The 22,517-nt window shown below is 36.8% G+C and overlaps 1 protein-coding gene across 1 annotated transcript in view; it reads left to right on the forward strand.

Annotated features, from left to right (window-relative positions):
• Positions 1–22,517, forward strand: part of BRWD3 (bromodomain and WD repeat domain containing 3) — a 186,998-nt gene that overhangs the window by 61,477 nt on the left and 103,004 nt on the right. The gene's annotated exons all lie outside the window — the stretch shown is intronic.

The raw sequence follows: 22,517 nt of genomic DNA on the forward strand, positions 1-22,517 counted from the left end.
ACTTCTAGGAGAACTGTAGGGAATGAAAAATACATTCTTAAAGGGTCCTGCACAGACTCACTTGCCATGGGACCCAGCTCAAAAGCAACAGTTTGCAAGGCACTTAGACTCTATGTGAAGGAGACTCATTTGCTAATCTTAAAGCATCTGCTGGAGAGGCAAGAACCTGTTGGGACTCTCTCCAGGGACAGAGGTGGGCATCATTTTGCATTCTCCTGCCTTGTTGGTCCTGGTGTAGATGGGTGCTATTGTGGAACCCCTCCTTTAAGTCTGCTAGCTTCAGTGGGAGCACCCTGCCCATGCACACTACAGCTGTGGCTTATCCCACCACAGCCAGGTGGGCTGAGTACCCCACCCCCATACCACATTCACAGCTCTTCTGCCATAGCTGGTGGGCATGCATAGCCCACGTGGGACTCCCCTTGAACACCTGGCTCTAGTGGCCTGGGGTATTGTGTTTCTGGACCCAATGGGTTTGAAGCAGTTAGAGAGACGGTTTTTGGCAGGCTACCATACCCAGGGCACTGCACAAACAGAAGACTGAAACACAACCCCATTCTTGATGTGAAAAAGTCCTATTTTTTTGTCGTGGGGACAGGTCACACATCCAGAGGCTACAGAAGGGCTCTCAGGGAACATGGGCAGGGATTCACCATATTAGCACCCTCACTTGTGATCTCATCATAGTTCACTGATACCTCACAGAAAGGTTATACACACGTCTAAAGCTACGATTTTTGCAACTATTGCCCAGGGGACACCTCTGGAACTGGTCTGAAAGTCAGCAGAGTTTACGATTGTGGACCCAAAGACTGTATATTTGCATATCTTAAGAAGATACTGCCTGATAATCTGCCTTACAATTAGCCTGAAACTAGGCACTGAGATCCCTCCATTTGGAACAGTGACAGGTCTTGGCATACGCTCAACAACTGAGACCTATCAAGAACAAATTGTGCTACTTATAGACAATCACAGAGGTCTGAGAAACAACCAAAAGCTAGGGCATGGTTGAATTGATAAGGTTTATCTCCAATGCAAGGCCACATTTATATATGGAATCTAAAAAGTAAAACAAACAAAAAGCAGAAGCAGACCCATAAGGGCAGAGAAAAAACCTGTGATTGCCAGAGGGGAGGGAAGTAGGGGAATTGGCAAAATGGGTGAAGGGAAATGAGAGATATACAGGTTTCCAGTTATGGAATAAATAAGTCATAGGGGTAAAAAGTACAGAATAGGGAATATAGTCAATCATATTGTAATAGTGTTGTATGGTGACAGATGGTAGCTACACTTGTGGTGAACATAGTGTAATGTATAAACTTGTCAAATCACTATGTTGTACACCTGAAATTAATATAACATTGTGTGTCAACTATAATTTAAAAACTTTTTAAAGAGGAGAGGTAGCTATTTTACCTAACACATAAAAACAAACATGGAGTCAAGCAAAATGAGGAGACATGTATATGTTCCTGATGAAAGAATAAGAGAAAAACCTCAGAAAAGACCTTAATGAAATGGAGATAAGTAATCTACCTGATAAAGAATTCAAAGTAATGGTCATAAATATGCTCACCAAACTCAGGAGAAGAATGGATGAACACAGTGAAAACTTCAACAAAGAGAAGTCACAAAGCTGAAGAATACAATAGGTGAAGTGGTAAATATACCTAGGGGGTTCAGTGGCAGACCAGACAAAATGAACAGATGAGCAACCTGGAAGACAAGACACCAGAAGTAACTGAGAATAGGAAAAGGGGAAAAAATAGAAAAATTAAGATAGTTTGAGGGACATATGGGACAACATCTAGCAGAATAACATCTGCATTATAGGAGTACCAAATGAAGACAGAGGAAAAAAAAGTAGAAAACTTATTTCAAGAAATAATGGCTGGAAATTTCCCTAACCTATGGAAGGAAACAGATAATCAGTTCTAGGAAGCTCACAGAGTTCCGAATAAGAAAAAAACAGAGATCCACATCAAAGAACATTCAAATTAAAATGTTAAAAATTAAAGAGAATCTTAAAAGCAGCCAGAGAAAAACAACTTCTTGCATTAAAGGGACCCCCATAAGCCCATCAGCTCATTTTTCAATCAACACTTTGTAGGCCAGAAGGGAGTGGCATGGTATGGCATGGTATATTGAAGGTGCTGAAAGGGAAAAAAAAAGAAAACGTCCAACCAAGAATTCTACCTGGTAATATCATTCAGAATTTAAGGAGAGATAAAGAGTTTTCCAGACAAGCAAAAACTAAGTGAATTTGTCACCATTAAAACTGTCTTATAGGAAATGTTAAAGAGATAAATTTCAGCTGAAAAGAAAAGGAATTAACTAGTTATAAGAAATTGTATGAAAGTAAAATATCTCACTGAAAAAGAAAAAACATATATTAAAGATAGGGGATTAAGCACATATAAAGCTAATATGAAATTTAAAACAAAAAAATGATAAAATTGTATAATAATTAGTACAGGGATACACAAAATGAAAAGATTTATTTTTTAATTCTTTTTTTAGCTTTAAATTTCAGTTACTTAACAGTGTTATATTAGTTTCAGCTGTACAATATAGTGATTTAACAATTCCATACATAACCTGGTGCTCATCACAAAAAGTATACTCTTTAATCCCCATCAACTATTTAACCCATTCCCCCAAAACTCCTCTGGTAACCATCAATTTGTTCTCTATAAATAAGAGTCTGTTTCTTGATTTGTCTCTCTCTTTCTGTCCCTTTGCTCCTTTTGCTTCTTAAATTCCACAGGTGCATGAAATCATACGGTATTTGTCTTTCTCTGACTGACATTTCACTTAGCATTATACTCTGTAGCTCCATCCATGTCATTGCAAATGGCAAGATTTCATTTTTTGTAAAAACTAAATAATATTCCATTGTATGTATTCTTCTTTATCCATTCATCAATTGATGAACACGTGGGTTGCTACCATATCTTGGCTATTGTAAAAAATGCTGCTATAAAAATGGGATTGATGTATCCCTCTGATTAGTGTTTTTGTATTCTTTGGGTAATTCCCCAGTAGTGCAATTGCTGGATCATAGGGTAGTTCGATTTTTAACTTTTTGAGGAACCACCATACTGTTTTCCAGAGTGGCTGCACCCAGTTTGCATTCCTACCAACATTGCAAGAGGGTTCCCCTTTTTTCACATCTTCACCAACACCTGTTGTTTCTTGTGTTGTTGATTTTAGCCATTCTAGCAGGTATAAGGTGGTATCTCATCGTAGTTTTGATTTGAATTTCCCAGATAGTAAGTGATGATGAACATCTTTTCATGTGTCTGTGGGCCATCTGTATGTCTTTTTTGGAAAACTGTTTGTCTTCTCCCCATTTTTTAACTGGATTATTTGATTTCTGGGTGTTGAGTTTCATAAGTTCCTAATATGTTTTGTATACTAACCTTTTATCAGATATGTCCTTTGCAAATATCTTCTCCCATTGCTTAGGTTGCCTTTTAGTTTTGTTGATTGTTTCCTTCATTCTGCAGACACTTTTTATTTGATGTAGTCCCAATAGTTTATTTTTGCTTTTGTTTCCCTTGCCTCAGGAGATATATCTAGAAAGAAGTTGCTATGGCTGATGTCAAAGAGGTTACTGCCTGTGCTCTTTTCTAGGATTTTGATGGTTTCCTGTCTCACATTTAGGTCTTTAATCCATTTTGAATTTATTTGTGTGTGGTGTAAGAAAGTGGTCCAGTTGCTTTCTTTTGCATGTTGCTGTCCAGTTTTCCCAACAGCATTTGTTGAAGAGACTTGTCTTTTTTCTGTTAGATATTCTTTCCTGCTTTTTAAAGATTAATTGACCATATATTTATGGGTTTATTTCTGGATTTCCTGTTCTTTTCCATTGATCTGTTTCCATTTTTGTACTAGTACCATACTGTTCTGATCACTATAGCTTTGTAGTATAACGTGAAATCCAGAATTGTGATGCCTCCAGCTTTGCTTTTCTTTTTTAGGATTGCATTGGTTATTTGAGTTTTTTTGTGGTTCCCTACAAATTTTTGGATTGTTTGTTCTAGCTCTGTGAAAATTCTGGTGGTATTTTGTTAGGGATTGCATTAAATGTGTAGATTACTTTGGGTAGAATAGACATTTTAACAATATTTGTTTTTCTGATCCATGAACATGGAATATCATTCCATTTCTATGACCCTGAGTTTCTTTCATCAGTGTTTTGTAGTTTTCAGAGTCCAGGTCTTTTAGTTCTTTGGTTAGGTTTATTCCTATGTATCTTATTATTTCTTGTGCAATTATAAGTTGGATTGATTCCTTAATTTCTCTTTCCACTGCTTTATCATTACTGTATAGAAATGCAACAGATTTCTGTATGTTGATTTTGTACCCTGCAGCTTTACTAAATTTATCAGTTCTAGCAGTGTTTTGGTGGTATCTTTTGGATTTCTATATAGAGTATCATGACATCTGGAAATAGTGAAAATTTGATTTCTTCTTGCCAATTTGGATGCCTTTTATTTCTTTGTGTTGTCTGATTGCTATGGTTAGGACTTCCAGTACTATGTTAAATAACAATGGTGAGAATGGACATACCTATCTTGTTCCTAGGTGTAGAGGAAAAGCTCTCCATTGTTCCCCATTGAGGATGATGTTAGCTGTGGGTTTTTCATATATGGCCTTTATCATGTTGAGGTACGTTCCCTCTAAACCTACTTAGTTGAGGGTTTTTATCATGAATGGATGCTGTACTTTGTCAAATGCTTTTTCTGCATCTATTGAATGGATCATATGTTTATTATGTTTTCTTTTGTTGATGTGATGTATCGCGTTGATTGATTTGCAAATATTGAACCACCCTTCCAGCCCAGGAATAAATCCCACTTGATCTTGTTAAATGATTTTATTAATGTATTGTCGAATTTTGTTTACTAGTATTTTGGTGAATATTTCTGCATCTCTGTTCATCAGGGATATTAGCCTGTTGTTTGTTTTTAGTGGTGTCTTTTATCCGGTTTTGTTATCAGGGTAATGATGGCTTCATAGAATGAATTTGGAAGTTTTCCTTCCTTTTCTATTTTTTGGAATTGTTTGAGAAGAAGAGGTATTAACTCTTCTTTAAATACTTGGTAGAATTCACCTTTGAAGCTCTCTGGTCCTAGACTTTTGTGGTTGTGAGTTTTTTGATTACTGATTCATTTTCTTTGCTGGTTATTGGTCTGTTCAAATTTTATGTTTCTGCCTGTTTCAGCTTTGATAGTTAATATGTTTATAGAATTTATCCATTTCTTACATGTTGTCCAATATGTTGGCATATCATTTTTCATTATATTCTCTTATAATTGTTTGTATTTCTGTGGTATTGGTTATTTCTCCTCTCTCATATGGGATTTTATTTATTTGAGTCCTTTCTCTTTTTTTCTTGATAAGTCTGGCTAGAAGTTTATCAGTTTTATTAATTTTTTCAAGGAACCTGAAAATGAACCAGGTTTTTCAATGAACCAGCTCCTGGTTTCATTGATTTGTTCAATTGTTTTTTTTTTTTTTTAAGTTTCTATATCATTTATTTCTGCTCTAATCTTTTTATTTCCTTCCTTCTGCTGTCTTTACATATAGTTTGTCCTTCTTTTTCTAGCTCCTTTAGGTGTAATGTTAGGTTGTTTATTTGGGGTTTCTCTTGCTTCTTCAAGAAGGCCTGTGTTGCCATAAACTTCCCTTTTACAACCACCTTTGCTGTATCAAGGGTTTTGGACTGTTGTGTTTTCATTTTTATTTGCTTCCATGTATTTTTTAATCTCTTCTTTTGTTTCCTGATTGACCTGTCATTGTTGAGTAACATGTTATTTAATCTCCATTTACTGTGCTCTTTCCAGATTTTTTCTTGTGGTTGACTTCTAGTTTCATAGTGTTCTGGTCAGAAAAGATGCATGGTATGACTTCAATATTCTTTAATTTGTTGAGGATGTTTTATGGGGTAATACATGATCCATTCTGGATAATATTCCATGTACACTTGAAAAGCATGTGTATTTTGCTGTTTTAGGATGGAATGTTCTGAATATATCTAGTAAATTAATGTGTTCCAGTGTGTCATTCAAAGCCATTGTTTCCTTGTTGCTTTTCTCTTCAGATAATCTGTCCATTCATATAAGTGGGGTGATAAAATCCTGTACTGTAATTGTATTATCGTCAATTAGTTCCTTCATGTTTGTTATTAACTGTTTTATATATTTCTGTGCAGCTATGTTAGGTGCATAAATATTTACAGTTGTTATATCTTCTTGTTGGATATTCCCCTTTATTATTATATAGTGTCCTTCTTTATCTCTTGTTAGTCTTTATTTATTAATTTTAAGATTTTATTTTTATTTATTTGACAGAGAACAAGAGAGCACAAGCAGGGGGAGCTGCTGAGGGAGAGGGAGAAGCAGGCTCCCTGCTTAGCAGGGAGCCTGACACAGGGCTCAATCCCAGGACCCTGAGATAATGACCTGAGCTACAAGCAGTTGCTTAACCAACTGAACCCCCCAGGCGCCCTTGTTAGTTTTTTTTAAATGTCTGCTTTTTTGGATATAAGCATTGCTAGTGCAGCTTTCTTTTGGCTACCACTTGCCTGATGTTTCTCCATCCCCTCACTTTCAATCTGCAGGTTTCTTTAGGTCTAAAATCATTCTCCTGTAGATAGCATATATATGGGTCTTGTTTTGTACCCATTGCATCACCCTATATATTTGATTAGAGCTTTTAGGCCATTTACATTCAACGTAATTATTGATAGATTTGTGTTTATTGTCATTTTATTATTTGTTTTGTAGTTGTTTCTGAAGATTTTCTCTAATCCTTTCTTGTTTTTCTCTTTTTCATGTTTTCCTGATTTTCATTACTAGTGTGTTTGGATTTCTTTCTCTTTATTTTTTGCATATTTATTGGTGGTTCTTGGTATATGGTTACCATTAGTTTTATATATAATGTCTTCTGTATATAGGAGTCTATATTAAATTGATGGTTAAGTTTGAATCCATTCCTTACTGCTGTAATCCCCATGCTTATTGTGTATGTTGTTATAATTTATATCCTTCTATTTTGTGAGATCATTGACTGATTTTTTTACAGAAATATTCATTTTTACTGCTTTTGTGTTTCCTACCTTTCTACTGTCACTTTTTGTTTCTCCTTTCCACTCAAAAGAGTCCCCTTAAATATTTGTAGCAGGGCTGGTTTAGTTGTCATGAATTCCTTTAGGTTGTTTGTCTGGAAACTCTTTATGTCTCCTTCTATTCTGAATCATAGCCTTGCTGGATAAACTATTCTGGGCTGCAGATTTTTCCCATTCAGCACTTTGATATATTGTGTCACTCCCTTCTGGCTTGCAAAGTTTCCATTTAAAAGTCTCCTGCTAATTGATTTTCCATTTTAAGTTACTGTCTTCTTTTGTCTTGCTGCTTTTAAGATTTTGTCTATATCACTATATTTTGCATATTTAATTCCAATATGTGTTGGTGTTGGCCTGTTTTTGTTGATTTTGATGGGATTTTCTGTGCTTCCTGGATCTGTATATCTGTTTCTTTTTCCAGATTAAGGACGTTTTCAGATATTATTTCTTCACATAAATTTTCTGCCTCCTTTTCTCTCTTGTTCTTCTGGGACTTCTATAATACGAATGTTATTAAATTTGATGGAGTCACTGAGTTCCCAAAATCTATTCTCATTTGGCATAATTCTTTCTTCTCTTTTTTGTTCAACTTGAGTACTTTTCATTACTCTGTCTTCTAGATCACTAATTTGTTCCTCTGCATCTTCCACTGTTGTCTTCATTTCATCAAACATGTTTCTCATTTCGTTTATTGACCTCTGCTATGTTATTCTTTATCTGTGTGTTAAGGTCTCACTCATGTCTTCCACTCCTTTCTTAAGTTCAGTGAGTGTTCTTATGATCAATGCTTTAAATTCTCTACTAGGCATGTTACTTATATCAGTTTCACTTAGATCTCTAGCCATGGCCTTTTCCTATTCTTTCATTTGGGATAAATTTCTCCCATTTTTGCCTCCCTCTTGTGTGTTAATAAAGTCAGCTATGTCTTCTGCTCTTCAAAGTAGTGCCTTTATAAAGAAGAGGTCCTGGAGTGCCCTTCAGTGCACTATCTCATGTTTGCCTGAATCTTGCACTTTGGGAGCGTATCCTGTGTGTGTGTGTGTGTGTGTGTGTGTGTGTGTGTGTGGTGCTTGTGCTCTACTGTTGTGTCTGAGTCACTTTTCCTTCCAATGCAGTTGTCTGCACTGACTCTCTGCTTGTTGTGGGCTGTACTTGCTTTCTGTATTGTTAGTGGGATCCAGGCAGGCTAGCTCTAAGGGTCGTGCCCACCCAGATACTTGGGAGTAGGGTAGCAGTATTAGCAACATTTGTACAGGGCCACTAGTCCTATGCTGCATCCACAAAAGCACTGCATTGGCTGGGGATTGTTTGCCGGGTTAGCCTGGGGTGGGAGGCTGGGTGCTGTACATCATGATGCCTAGATATGGTTGGGCCTGGTGCACGATAGTGGCCTGGGGCATGTGGCGAGGTGTGGCCTGCAGCAGCAGCTGTGCACCCAGCAGCTGGTCATTGCACGGTCATAATGGCTCAGTGTGGCAAGGTAGCTCTGTGCTGTGAGGTGGCTGGGCTCAGTGCATGGGGGTACCTATGCACTGGTGAGTGGGTGAGGAGTGCATGGCTTTAACAAAATTTGCCCTGAGCCCATAGTCACAGGGCAGCAGACTTGGAGTGGTTGAGTGCTCAGGAGAACTTGTGGAGGTGGCCTACTGCCAGTAGGTTAGATCGCAAGTGTCTGTGCAGCCGCAGATGACCATGTATTTATGCTGAGGGGTGGGGGTGAAAATCTTGCCTGCCAGGTCCTTCATTTTTGAAGTCCCCCAACATGCTCTGAAATCAACAGGAACAGATCTGTCTCCTGTTTGCTCTCCAGCATTGTGTAAACTACTGTTTTTATGTTGCCTCTTCATGAAGGCTGTTGTCTCTTTAAGGGCAGTGGCCCAGCTATCACTCACCCTCATGGCTGGTCCAGTGCTGAGTCAGCTGACTTTTAAAGCTTCAGGCTCCAAGTCCCACTGATTATACAGACTCACAGAATTCAGTCCCTCTGGTTTTCAGTGTCCAACATTATGGGGATTAGTCTTCTCAGTGTGAGTTCCTTGATGTGAAGGCCTGTTTCTCTGCCCTCTCCATGCACACAGCTCCCTCCCTTCTGCCAGCAGCCTCCCTCTGCCTTTCTGACCTTCCTAACTTTCAGATGCAGCTTTTTCTCTATATTTAGTTGTTGAGTTTGTTCTGACAGTGTTCAGATTACTCTCCAGTTTATTGATTTGGGTATAGATCATATCTAGTGGTATAGGGTGAGCTCAGGTCCTCCTACTCTGCCATCTTCCCTGGCAGGCATGAAAATGAACAGAGTTAAAATCAACATCAATACAAAATAAAAATAAGTAAGTAAAATAAAATCAACAAAAAAAATAACACATGAGGGATCATAAAGATGTATAGTTTTAGAATGCATTCATACATCAGTTGCTATCACTTTAAAATAGAGTGATATATATAGAATGTTAAAAGTGAAACTCATTTAATACAAAGCAGAAATCTAGTAGAACACAAAAGAAAATGAGAAATGAATTAAACATAGTACTAAAGAAAATTACTAAACTACAAGTAAGAGTGCAAAAAAAAGGAAATGAACATAGAGGAACTATAAAGAGATAAAAAAAAAAAAAAAAACCAGCCAGAAAATACTCAACAATTGTCGATAAGTACATTCCTATCTATAATTAGTATAAAGTTAAATGGACTAAATTCTCCAAAGACATAAGAGTTGATGAATGGATTTTAAAAAAAAAAGCAAGACTCATTAATATGTTGCCTGCATACTCATTTCAGATATAAGAACACAAAGAAACTGAAAGTGAAACTATAGAAAAAGATATTCAATGCAAATGGAAATGAAAAGAACACTGGTCTTTTGCATGTTGGGAGTTTGTGATTACTAATTTCTTTGCTGGTTATTGGTATCTTCAAATTTTCTATTTATTTCTGTTTCAGTTTTTGGTAGTTTATATGTTTGTAGGAATTAATCCATTTCTTCCAGATTGTCCAATTTGTTGTCACATACTTTTTCCTGATACACTTCTATAACTGTTTGTATTTCTGTGGTGTTGGTTGTTATTTACCCTTTTTCATTTGTGATTTTATTTATTTGGGTTCTTTCTCTTTTTAATAAGTCTGAATAGAGATTTATCAATTTAATTTATTCAAAGAAGCAGCTCCTGGTTTCATTGATCTGTCCTATTGTTTTTTTAGTTTCTGTCTCATTGTTTTGTGTTCTAATCTTTATTATTTGTTTCCTTCTGCTGGCTTTAGGCTTCGTTTGTTGTTCTTTTCCTAACTCCTTTAGGTGTAAGTTTAGGTTGTTTATTTGAGATTTTTCTTGCTTCTTGAGGTAAGCCTGTATTGGTGTAAACTTCCCTCTTATGACCATTTTTACTGCATCCACAAAACTCCCAATAAACAAAAGTCCAGAGCTAGATGGCTTCACAGGCAAATTCTAACATACATGTAAAGAAGAATTAATACCTATTCTTCTCAAACTATTCCAAAAGGTAGAAAAGGACAGAGTACTTTCAAATTCATTCTGAGGCCAGCATTACCCTGAACCAAAACCTGATAAAGACTCCACTAAAAAGGAGAACTGTAGGCCAATATCCCTGATGAACATGGATGTAAACATTCTTAATAAAATATTAGTAATCCAAATCCAACAATATATTGAGAAAATCATTCACCACGATCAAATGGGATTTATTACCGGGTTATAAGGGTGGTTCAATATTCATAAATCAATCAATGTGATACACCATATAAAGGAAAGGATAAGAAACATATGATCCTTTCAATAGATGCAGGAAAAGCATTTAACAAAGTATAGCATCCATTCATGATAAAAACTTTCAACTAAGTAGGTTTAGAGGGAACATACTTCAAGATCATAAAGGCTTTATCTGAAAAACCCACAGCTAACATCATCTTTAATGGGGAACAACAGAGAGCTTTTCCTCTACACTCAGCAACAAGATAGGGATGTCCACTCTCATCACTGTTATTTTACATAGTACTGGAAGTCCTAACCACAGAAAGCAGATAACAAGAAGAAATAAAAGGCATCCAAATCGGAAAGGAAAAAGTCAAACTTTCACTATTTCCAGATGAGATGATATTCTGTATAGAAAACCCAGTAGACTCTACCAAAATACTGATAGAACTGATAAATTCAGTGAAGTTGCAAGATCCAAAGTCAATGTACAGAAATCTGTTCCATTTCTATACACCAATACTGAAGTGGCAGAAAGAAAAATTAAGAAATCAGTTCCATTTTCAATTGCATCAGAAATAATATACCTAGGAATAATCCTAACTAAATAGGTGGAAGATCTTTACTCTCTTAACTATAAAACACTGATGACAGATATTGAAGATGACACAAAGAAATGGAAAGACATCCCATGCTCATGGATCAGTAGAACAAATACTGTTAAAATGTATATACTACCCAAAGCAATGTACACATTTCATACGATACCTATCAAAATACCAACAGCCTTTTTCACAGAACTACAACAAACAGTACTAAAATTTGTATGGAACCACAAAGATCCTGAATAATGAAAGCAATCTTGAAAAAGAAAAGCAAAGCTGGAAGTATCACAGTTCTGGACTTAAAGCTATATTACAAAGCTGTAGTCATAAAAATAGACACATAGATCAGTGGAACAGAATACATAACCCAGAAATGAACCCACAGATATATGGTGAATTAATATTTAACAAAGCAGGGAACAATATTCAATGGGAAAAAGATGGTCTCTTCAACAAATGGTGTTGGGAAAACTGGACAGCAACATGCAAAAGAATGCAATTGGACCACTTTCTTAAACCACACACAAAAATAAATTCAAAATGGATTAAAGACCTAAATGCAAGACCTGAAACCATAAAAATCCTAGAGTATTACATGGGTATTAACCTCTTTGACACTGGTTGTAGCAACTTCTTAGTAGATGTGTCTCCTGAGGCAAATGAAACCAAAGCAAAAATAGCCTTTTGGGACTTCATCAATATTAAAAGCTACTGCATATAGAAGGAAACAATCAACAAACTAAAAAGCAACGTATGGAATGGGAGAAGATATATGCAAATGATATATCTATTAAGGGTTCGGTGTCCAAAATATATAAAGAAATGATAAAACTCAAACCCCAGGGCCACCTGGGTGGCTCAGTTGGTTATATGTCCAAGTCTTGATTTTGGCTCATGTCATGGTCTCAGGGTATTGGATCAAACCCCACATCAGACTCTGCTCACTATGGAGTCTGCTTGAGATTCTCTCTCTCTCTCTCCCTCTGCCCCTCCCCCCACTCTCCCTCTCTCCCTCTCTCTCTCTCTCAAAAACAAAACAAAACAAAACAAGAGAGACCATGAGTTGGGGGGAAGGGCAGAGGGAGAGGGAGAAGGAGGCTTCCCTCTGAGCAGGGAGCCTGACGCTGGGCTTGATCCCAGGACCCAGGGATCATGACCTGAGCTGAAGGCAGGTGCTTAACCGACTGAGCCACTCAGACGCCCCTTAAATAAAATCTTAAAAAAAAAAAAAACCCTCAACCCCCAGAAGACAAATAATGCAATTAAAAAATGGACAGAAAACATGAATAGACATTTTTCCAAATAGACATGCAAATGGCCTACAGATATATGAAAAGATGCTCAACATCACTGATCATCAAGAAAATACAAAATTAAACTACAATGAGATATCGCCTCTCACCCGACAGAATGGCTAAAATCAGCAACACAAGAAACAACAGGTGTTAGTGAGGATGTGAAGAAAGGGGAGCCCTCTTGCCCTGTTGGTGGGAATGGAAACTGGTGCAGCTACTCTGGAAAACTGTATGGAGGATCCTCAAAAAGTTAAAAATTGAACTACCCCATGATCTGGCAATTGTACTACTTGATATTTACCCAAAAAATACAAAAATACTAATTTAAGGGGATACATACATTCCAGTGTTTATAGCAGCATTATCTATAATAGCTAAACTATGAAAACAGCCCAAGTGTCCATCGACTGATGAATGGGTAAATTAGATGTCCACCTACTGATGAATGGATAAAGATGTGCTAATGGATGGATGAATGGATAAAGAACACACACACACACACACACACACACACTGGAGTATTAGTCATAAAAAATATTGAAATCTTGCCATTTGCAATGATGAGGATGGAACTGCATAGTATTATACTAAGTGAAGAAAGTCAGAAAATGACAAATACCTTATGACTTCACTCACAGGTGGAATTTAAGAAGCAAAACAAACCAGCAAAGGGAAAAAAGAGAGAGAGAGAGAGGCAAATGTAGAAACAGACTCTTAACAATAGAGAACAAACTGATGGTTATCAGAGGGGTAGTGGGTGTGGGATGGGTTAACTTGTTGATGGGGATTATGAAGTGTACTTGTGATGAGCACAGAGTGTTGTATGGATGTGCTGATCATTGTATTGCACACCTGAAACCAGTATAACCCTGAATGTTAACTAACTGGATTTAAACAAAAACTTTAAAAAATGAAAGCTTTTAAGGAGAAAAAAAATAAGGAACCCTTGTGAAACTGTACATATACCAGACAAAATAAACTCTCAAACACAGATGGTAATGAGAGGTATCGAAGGGCATTACCAAATGATAAAGGCATCAATGCAACATGAGGATATAGTATTTGTAAATATTTAAACACTCAACATAGGAGCACCTAAATATACAAAGCAAAAATTAACAGACTTTAAGGGAGAATTTGAAAGCAATAAAATAATAGTAGGGGACTTTAATATCCAACTGACATCATTGGATAGATTTTCCAGGCCAAAAAAACAATAAGGAAAGATTGGCCTTAAAGGACACATTAGACCAGATGGACTTAATAGATACATAAAAAATGTTCCATTTAAAAGTACTAGAATACACATGAAACATTGTCTAGGATAGATCATATTTAGACCAAAAAACAAGTCTCAGTAATTCAGAAAGACTGAAATCGTATCAACCATCTTTTCTGATCACAATGCTATAAAAATAGAAATCAGTTATAGAAGGAAAACTGGTGGGAAATCACAGATATGTGCAGATTAAACAAGATACTACTGAACAACCAATGGATTGATTCAGAGATCAAAGGAGAAAACAATATGTACCTGGAGACAAATAAAAACGGAAATATAACAGTCCAAAACACGTATGATACAGCAAAAGCAGTTTTAAGAGTTAAGTTTAACAGCAATACAGGTATATATAAAAAACAAGAGAAATCGGAAATAAATAATCTTACTCTACACATAAAGGCACTAAAAAAAGAAAAGACCAAAGTTACTAGAAGGAAGGAAATAAAGATCAGAGAAGAAATAAATGAAATAGAGACTAAATGACAGTAGAAAATAGCAATGAAAATAAGAGTTGGTTCTTTGAAATAATAAAGTTGACAGATGTTTAGCTATATTCATCAAGAAAAAAATAAGAGTGGACCCAGATTGATCAGAAAAAGAAGAGAAGTTCCAGTTGATACCACAAAAACACAAGGGATGATAAAAGAGTATATAAACGATTATATGTCTACAAATTGGATAACCTAGAAGAAATTGATAATTTCTTTTAATTTTTATTTTAATCCAATTAACATATAATGTGTTATGGTTTCAGAGTTACAGGTCTGTGATTTATCAGCCTTATATAATACAGAGTGTTCATTACATCACATGCCGTCCATAATGTCCATCACCCAGTTACCCCATCCCTCCACCCCCATCCCCTCCAGCAACCCTCAGTTTGTTTCCTATGATTAAGACTCTCTTATGGTTTGTCTCCCTCTCTGGTTTCCTCTTGTTTTATTTTTTTCCTCTCTTCCCCTATGATCCTCTGTTTTGTTTCTCAAATTCCACATATCAGTGAGATCATATGATAATTATCTTTCTCTGATTGACTTACTTCGCTTAGCATAATACCCTCTAATTCCATCCATGTCCTTGCAAATGGCAAGATTTCTTTTTTTTTTGTTAGCTACATAATATTCCATTACACACACACACACACACACCACATCTTCTTTATCCATTCATCTTTTCATCTTTTGATGAGCATCTGGGCTCTTTCCATAGTTTGGCTATTATGGATATTGCTGCTATAAACATTGGGGTGCAGGTGCACCTTCATATCACTAATTCGTATCATTGAGGTAAATACCCAGTAGTACAGTTGCTGGGTCATAGGGTAACTCTTATTTTCAACTTTTTGAGGAACCTCCATACTGTTTTCCAGAGTGGCTGCACAAGCTTGCATTCCCACCAACAGTGTTAGAGAGTTCCCCTTTCTGCACATCCTCGCCAACATCTGTTAGTTCCTGACGTGTTAATTTTAGCCATTCTGATTGCTGTGAGGTGGTATCTCATTGTGGTTTTGATTTGTTTCCCTGATGCCGAGTGATGTGGAGCATTTTTTCACATGTCTGTTGTCCATCTGGATGTCTTCGTTGGAGACATGTCTGTTCAGGTCTTCTGCCCATTTCTTGAATGGAGTATTTGTTCTTTGGGTGTTGAGTGTGATAAGTTCTTTATGGATTTTGGATACCAACACTTTAACTGATATGTCATTTGCAGATATCTTCTCCCATTCTCTCAGTTGTCTTTTGGTTTTGTCAACTGTTTCCTTTGCTGTGCAAAAGCTTTTTATCTTGATGGAGTCCCAGTAGTTCATTTTTGCCTTTGTTTCCCTTGCCTTTGGAGACGTGTTGAGCAAAAAGTTGCTGCAGCCAAGGTCAGAAAGGTTGCCACCTGTGTTCTCCTCAAGGATTTTGATGGATTCCTGTCTCACATTTAGGTCTTTCATCCATTTTGAGTCTGTTTTTGTTATGGTGTAAGGAAATGGACCAGTTTCATTCTTCTGCAAGTGACTGTCCAATTTTCCAAACACCATTTGTTGAAGAAACCGTCTTTTTTCCATTGCATATTCTTTCCTGCTTTGTCGAATATTAGTTGACCATAAAGTTGAGGGTCCATTTCTGGGTTCTCTATTCTGTTCCGTTGATCTGTGTGTCTGTTTTTGTGCCAATACCATATTGTCTTGATGATTACAGCTTTGGAATAGAGCTTGAAGTTCAGAATTGTCATGCCGCCAGCCTTGGTTTTCTTTTTCAACAATCCTTTGACTATTTGGGGTCTTTTCTGGTTCCAAACAAATTTTAGGATTATTCGTTCCAGTTTTGTGAAAAAAGTTGATGGTATTTTGATAAGGATTGCATTGAATGTGTAGATTGCTCTAGGTAGTATAGACATTTTGAAAATATTTGTTCTTCCAGTCCATGAGCATAGAATGTTTTTCCATTTCTTTGTGTTTTCCTCAATTTCTTTCATGAGTACAGATACTTTCTTCTTTGGTTAGGTTTATTCCTAGGTATCTTATGGTTTTTGGTGCACTTGTAAATAGGATAGACTGCTTAATTTCTCTTCTGTCTCATTGCTTTCTTATGGAAATGCAACTGATTTTTGTGCATTGATTTTATATCCTTCCACATTGCTGAATTCCTCTATGAATTCTGGCGGTTCTGGGTTGGAGTCTTTGGGTTTTCCACATAGAGTATCCTGTCACCTGCAAAGAGTGAGAGTTTGAATTTTTCTTTGCCAATTTCGATGCCTTTTATTTCTGTTTGTTGTCTGATTGCTTACACTAGGATTACTAGTACTATATTGAACAGCGGTGGTGATAGTGGACATTCCTGCCGTGTTCCTGACCTTAGGGGAAAAGCTCTGTTTTTCCCCCATTGAGAATGATACTCACTGTGTGCTTTTCATATATGCCTTTTATGATATTGAGATATGCTCCCTTTATCCCTACATTGTGAAGAGTTTTAATCAAGAAAGGATGCTGTACTTTGTCAGATGCTTTTTCTGCATCAATTAAGAGGATCATATGGTGGTTCTTTCTTTTATTTATGTAGTGTATAACATTGATTGATCTGTAAATGTTGAACCACCCTTGCAGCCCAGGAATAAATCCCACTTGGTCATGGTTGATAATCCTTTTAATGTACTTTTGGATCCTCTTGGCTAGTATTTCAGTGAGAATTTTTACATCCATGTTCATCAGGGATATTGGTCTGTAATTCTCCTTTTCAGTGGAGTCATTGTCTGGTTTTGGGATCAAGGTAATGCTTGCCTCATAGTTTGGAAGTGTTCCTTCCATTTCTGTTTTTGGAAACATCTTCAGAAGAATAGGTATTAATTGTTCTTTAAATGTTTCATAGAATTCCCCTGGGAAACCATCTGGCCCTGGGCTCTTGTTTGTTGGGAGATTTTTGATAACTGTTTCAATTTACTTGCTGGTTGTGGGTCTGTTCATGTTTTCTATTTCTTCCTGGTTCAGTTTTGTTAATTTATATGTCTCTAGGAATGCATCTGTTTCTTCCAGATTGCCTAATTTGTTGGCATATAGTTCCTCATAATATGTTCTTATGATTGTTTGTATTTATTTGGTTTTGGTTGTGATCTCTCCTCTTTCATTTATGATTTTGTTGATTTGGGTCCTTTCTCTTTTCTTTTTGATAAGTCTGGCCAGGGGTTTATCAATCTTATTGATTCTTTCAAAGAACCAGCTCCTAGTTTTGTTGATCTGTTCTACTGTTCTTTTGGTTTCTATTTCATTAATTTCTGCTCTAATCTTTGTTAATTCTCTTCTGCTGGGTTTAAGCTTTATTTGCTGTTCTTTCTCCAGCTCCTTTAGGTGTCAGGGGAGGTTGTGCATTTGAGACCTTTCTTGTTTCCTGAGAAAGGCTTGTATTGCTATATACTTCCCTCTTAAGACCGCTTTTGCTGCATCCCAAAGGTTTTGAAGAGTTGTGTTTTTATTTTCATTTGTTTCCATGAATTTGTTTTTAATTCTTCTTTAATTCCTGGTTGACCCATTCATTCTTTAATAGGATGCTTTTTAACCTCCATGTATTTGAGTTCTTTCCAAATTTCCTCTTGTGATTGTGTTCCAGTTTCAAAGCACTGTGGTCTGAAAATATGCAGGGAATGATCCCAATCTTTTGGTACCAGTTGAGACCTGATTTGTGACCCAGTATGTGATCTATTCTGGAGAATGTTCCATGTGCACTAGAGAAGAATGTGTATTCTGTTGCTTTGGGATGGAATGTTCTGAATATATCCATGAAGTACATCTGGTCCTGTGTGTCAAACAAAGCCCTTATTTCCTTGTTGATCTTCTGCTTAGATGATCTGTCCATTGCAGTGAGGGGTTGTTAAAATCCCCTACTATTATTTTATTATTATTGATGTGTTTCTTTGATTTTATTATTAATTGGGTTATATAATTGGCTGCTCCCATGTTAGGCACATAAATATTTACAATTGTTAGATCTTCTTGTTGAATAGACCCTTTAATTATGATATAGTGTCCTTTCTCATCTCTTATTACAATCTTTGGTTTAAAATCTAATTTGTCTGATAGAAGGATGGCCACTCCTCTTTTCTTTGATGTCCATTAGCATGATAAATGTTTTTCCACCCTCTCACTTTAAATCTGAAGGTATGTTTCAGTCTAAAATGGGTCTCTTACAGACAGCATATCAATGGGTCTTGCTTTTTAATCCAATCTGAAACCCTGTGTCTTTTGAATGGGGCATTTAGCCCATTTGCGTTCAGAGTAACTACTGAGAGATATGAATTTAGTGACATTGTATTACCTATAAAGTGACTGTTACTGTTTATTGTCTGTTTCTTTCTGGTCCATGTTAGTTTTGTGCTTTTTCTTTGCTTAGAGGATCCCTTTCAATATTTCTTGTAGGGCTGGTTTCGTGTTTACAAATTCTTTTAGTTTCTGTTTGTTCTGGAAGCTTTTTATCACTCCTATTTTGAATGATGTCCTAGCTGGATAAAGTATTTTTGGCTGCATATTTTTCTCATTTAGCACCCTGAATATATCATGCCAGTCCTTTCTGGCCTCCTAGGTCTCTGTGGGTAGGTCTGCTGCCACTGTAATGTTTGTACCCTTGTAGGTTACAGACCTTTTGTCCTTGGCTGCTTTTATGATTTTCCTTTTGTCTCTGAGATTTTTAAGTTTCACTAGTATATGTTGGGGTGTTGACCTATTTTTATTGATTCTGAGGGGGGTTTACTATGCCTCTTGGAGTTAGATGCCTGTTTTCTTCCCCAGATTAGGGAAGTTCTCTGCTCTTATGTCCTCTAATATACCTTATGCCCCCCTCTCTGTTTCCTCTTCTTCTGGGATCCCAGTTATTCTAATATTTTTTCACCTTATGGTATTGCTTATTTTTTTTAAAGACTATTTATTTGAAAGAGAGTGAAATGGAGAGAGATCACAGAGTGAGAGAGAGAAACAGACTCGCCACTGAGCAGGGAACCCAATGTGGGGTTTGATCCCAGGACCCTGAGATCATGACCTGAGCCGAGCCGAAGCAGTCTCCACACCAACTGAGCCACCCAGGCTCCCCTCCTTATGGTATCACTTATGGCTCGAATTCTCCATTTGTAATCCAGTAGTTGTTTATCTCTTTTTCTCAGCTTCTTTATTCTCCATCATTTTGTCTTCTATATCACTAATTCTCTCTTTTGCCTCATTTATGCTAGAAGTTAGAGCCTCCATTTTTGATTGCATCTTATTAATAGCCTTTTTAATTTTGACATGGTTAGATTTTAGTTCTTTTATTTCTCCAGAAAGGGATTCTGTAGTGTGTTTTATGCTTTTTTTCAAGCCCAGCTACTATCTTTATAATCATTATTCTGAACTCTAGTTCTGACATCTTACTTACATCCATCCTGACTAGGTCCCTGGCAGTCAGTACTGCCTGTTTTCTTTTTTGAGGTTAGTTTTTTCGTTTTGTCATTCATTCTATCCAGAGGAGAATAGATGAACAAGAGAACAAAATACTGAAATGGTAACAACAACCCCAGAAAAACATGCACTAAACAAATCAGAAGAGACCTGAAATCAGGAGGAAAAAAAAAAGAAGAATAAAAAGAGAATATAATCAGACAGGTGAATAGAATAGAGCAATACACTGGGTTCTTTTGTGTATTTTGATCTTTTTTTAGAAAACTAGATCCCAAAATTGTCGTGAAAGAAAACATATATGCACAAAAATAAAATTAAATCCAATGAAAAGATAGAATGTAACTATAAATATGGAAATTAAAAGACAAGAAAAAAACAAAAGAGGAAAAAGAAAACAATAACAGAAAAAAAAAAATAGAAGGGTGATAGACAGATGAACAGGACAAAGCAATACAGTATCTCCTGAGTGTGTTTTGGTCAATTTGTTAGAAGAAACTACATCTCAAAATTGTAAAGAAAGAAAAACTTATGTATACAAAAATAAAATTAAATACATTGAAAGGATAGAATGTAACTGTAAAGATGAAAATTAAAAAATACTTTAACAAAACAAAAAAAGAAAAAGAAAACGATGAAAAAAACAAAAACAAAACAGAAGAAGAAAAAAACAAAAAAGAGAAAATGATCAGACAGATGAATAAAACAGAGCCATACATTAGATTTTGTGTGTATTTTGGTCTGTTAGAAGAAACTGCATTCCAAAATTGTAAGGAAAGAAAAACTTATGTATATACAAAAATAAGATTAAATCCAATGAAGGGATAAGATATAACTGTAAAAATTATAATTAAAAAAGATTTTAAAAAGGAGTTACTAAAATAAGGAATTGGTTGACAAACAGAAGAAAAACAGTTAAAAAATTAAAGTTGAAAAACTAAAGAATCATGGGAAAAATAGCCATGAATTCTATGTGCTGTATTCCTCTAGTGCTGGAGTTTTGTTTTGCAGTTCTCATTGATTGGTAAACTTGGTCTTGGCTGGATGTTCTTGCTGATTTCCTGGGGGAGGGGCCTTTTGCATTGATTGTCATATGTATTTGCTCCAGGTGGAATTGTACTGCCCTTGCCAGGGGGCCAGGCTAAGTAATCTGCTCTGGTTTGCTCTAAGTGGCTTTTGTTCCTTGAAGGCTTTCCCCTGCAGCTTTAGAGGATAAGAATGAAAATGGTGGCCTCCTAGTCTCCAGCCCTAGAACCTAATGCTTGGGGCTCCACTCCTCCGTGCACCCTCAGGGAAAAGCGATCACTCCTGTCTCCCAGGTGTCTGTCCACACTCAGTGTTCACTCAGGCTGTGACTGAGCATTTCTATCTCAGGCAAGCCACCTCATTTGGAGTCTCCAAACCCTGCAGATTCCTGCTGCATGCTCCCACACTGCTCCTCCTGGGGGAGGAAGGGGTGTCTCACTGGTTCTGCCACATGTTGGGCCCCTGCTCAGAGAGCAGTCTCCTGACTGCTATATTTCGAGGTTTATGGTATCCTGAGTTGGGAGCCCACTCCTGGGCTCACTCTTTGCAGCTGGCTTCTTCGCTCTGATGCCTGGGAGCTCTACCACACTCAGGCACCCTTGGTCTTCCTGTGAACCTGAAGATCCTGAGACCATACTGTCCCATCTAGGGATCCACCCCCACTTAGCAACCTGAGCGATGTCCCTCACCAGAGCAGACCTAAAAGTTCTGATTTTTGCTCCGCTGCTATATCACTTGCTGGTAGCTGGCTGATGGAAGCTCCCTCCCCCCGTGGTCTGTCTTCCCATATATCACCTCGGATTCACTTCTCCACATCTTATATCTGGCAGAAAGTGGTCGCTTTTCTATTCATAGAGTTGCAGCTATTCTTTTCTTAGATCTCTGGTTGAGTTCACAGGTGTTCAGAATGATTTGATAGCTATCTAGCTGAATTCCTGGGACCAGACTAAATTTCGGTCTCCTACTTCTCTGCCATCTTGGACTCAGAAATCGATAAGTTCTTAAAACATAGAGTTTTCTAAGACTGAATGATAAAGAAATAAAAAATACTGTATTGATGGATTCCTATAAAGGAGACTGAATCAGTAATCAAAAACCATCCAACATACAAAAGTCCAGAACCAGATGGCTTCACTGAATAATGCTAAACATTGAAAGATTTAATCACTGTCCCCAGACTCTTCCTAAAAATTAAGGGAATGCTTCCAAACTCATTTTGCAAGGTCAATGTCTGATATAAAAACCAGACAAGGACACTAAAAATGAGGAAATTACAGGCCAATATCCCTAATATATAAAGATGCAAAAATCTTCAACAAAATATTAGAGAACTGAATTCAACAATGCATTCAAAGGATCATACTCCATGATCAGGTGGGGATTACTAGAGGCAAGAATGATTCAACATCTGCAATTAAATCAACATGATACACCACATTAGCAAAATGAAGGATAAAAGTCATATTATCATCTCAATAGATGCAGAATAAGTATTTGACAATATTCCACATTCATTTATGATAAAATCTCAAAGTGTTATAGAAGGAATGTATCTGAATATAACAAAGTTCATTTATG

The sequence above is a fragment of the Neomonachus schauinslandi genome, chromosome X (assembly GCF_002201575.2).
Source record: "Neomonachus schauinslandi chromosome X, ASM220157v2, whole genome shotgun sequence".
Classification (NCBI taxonomy): domain Eukaryota; kingdom Metazoa; phylum Chordata; class Mammalia; order Carnivora; family Phocidae; genus Neomonachus; species Neomonachus schauinslandi.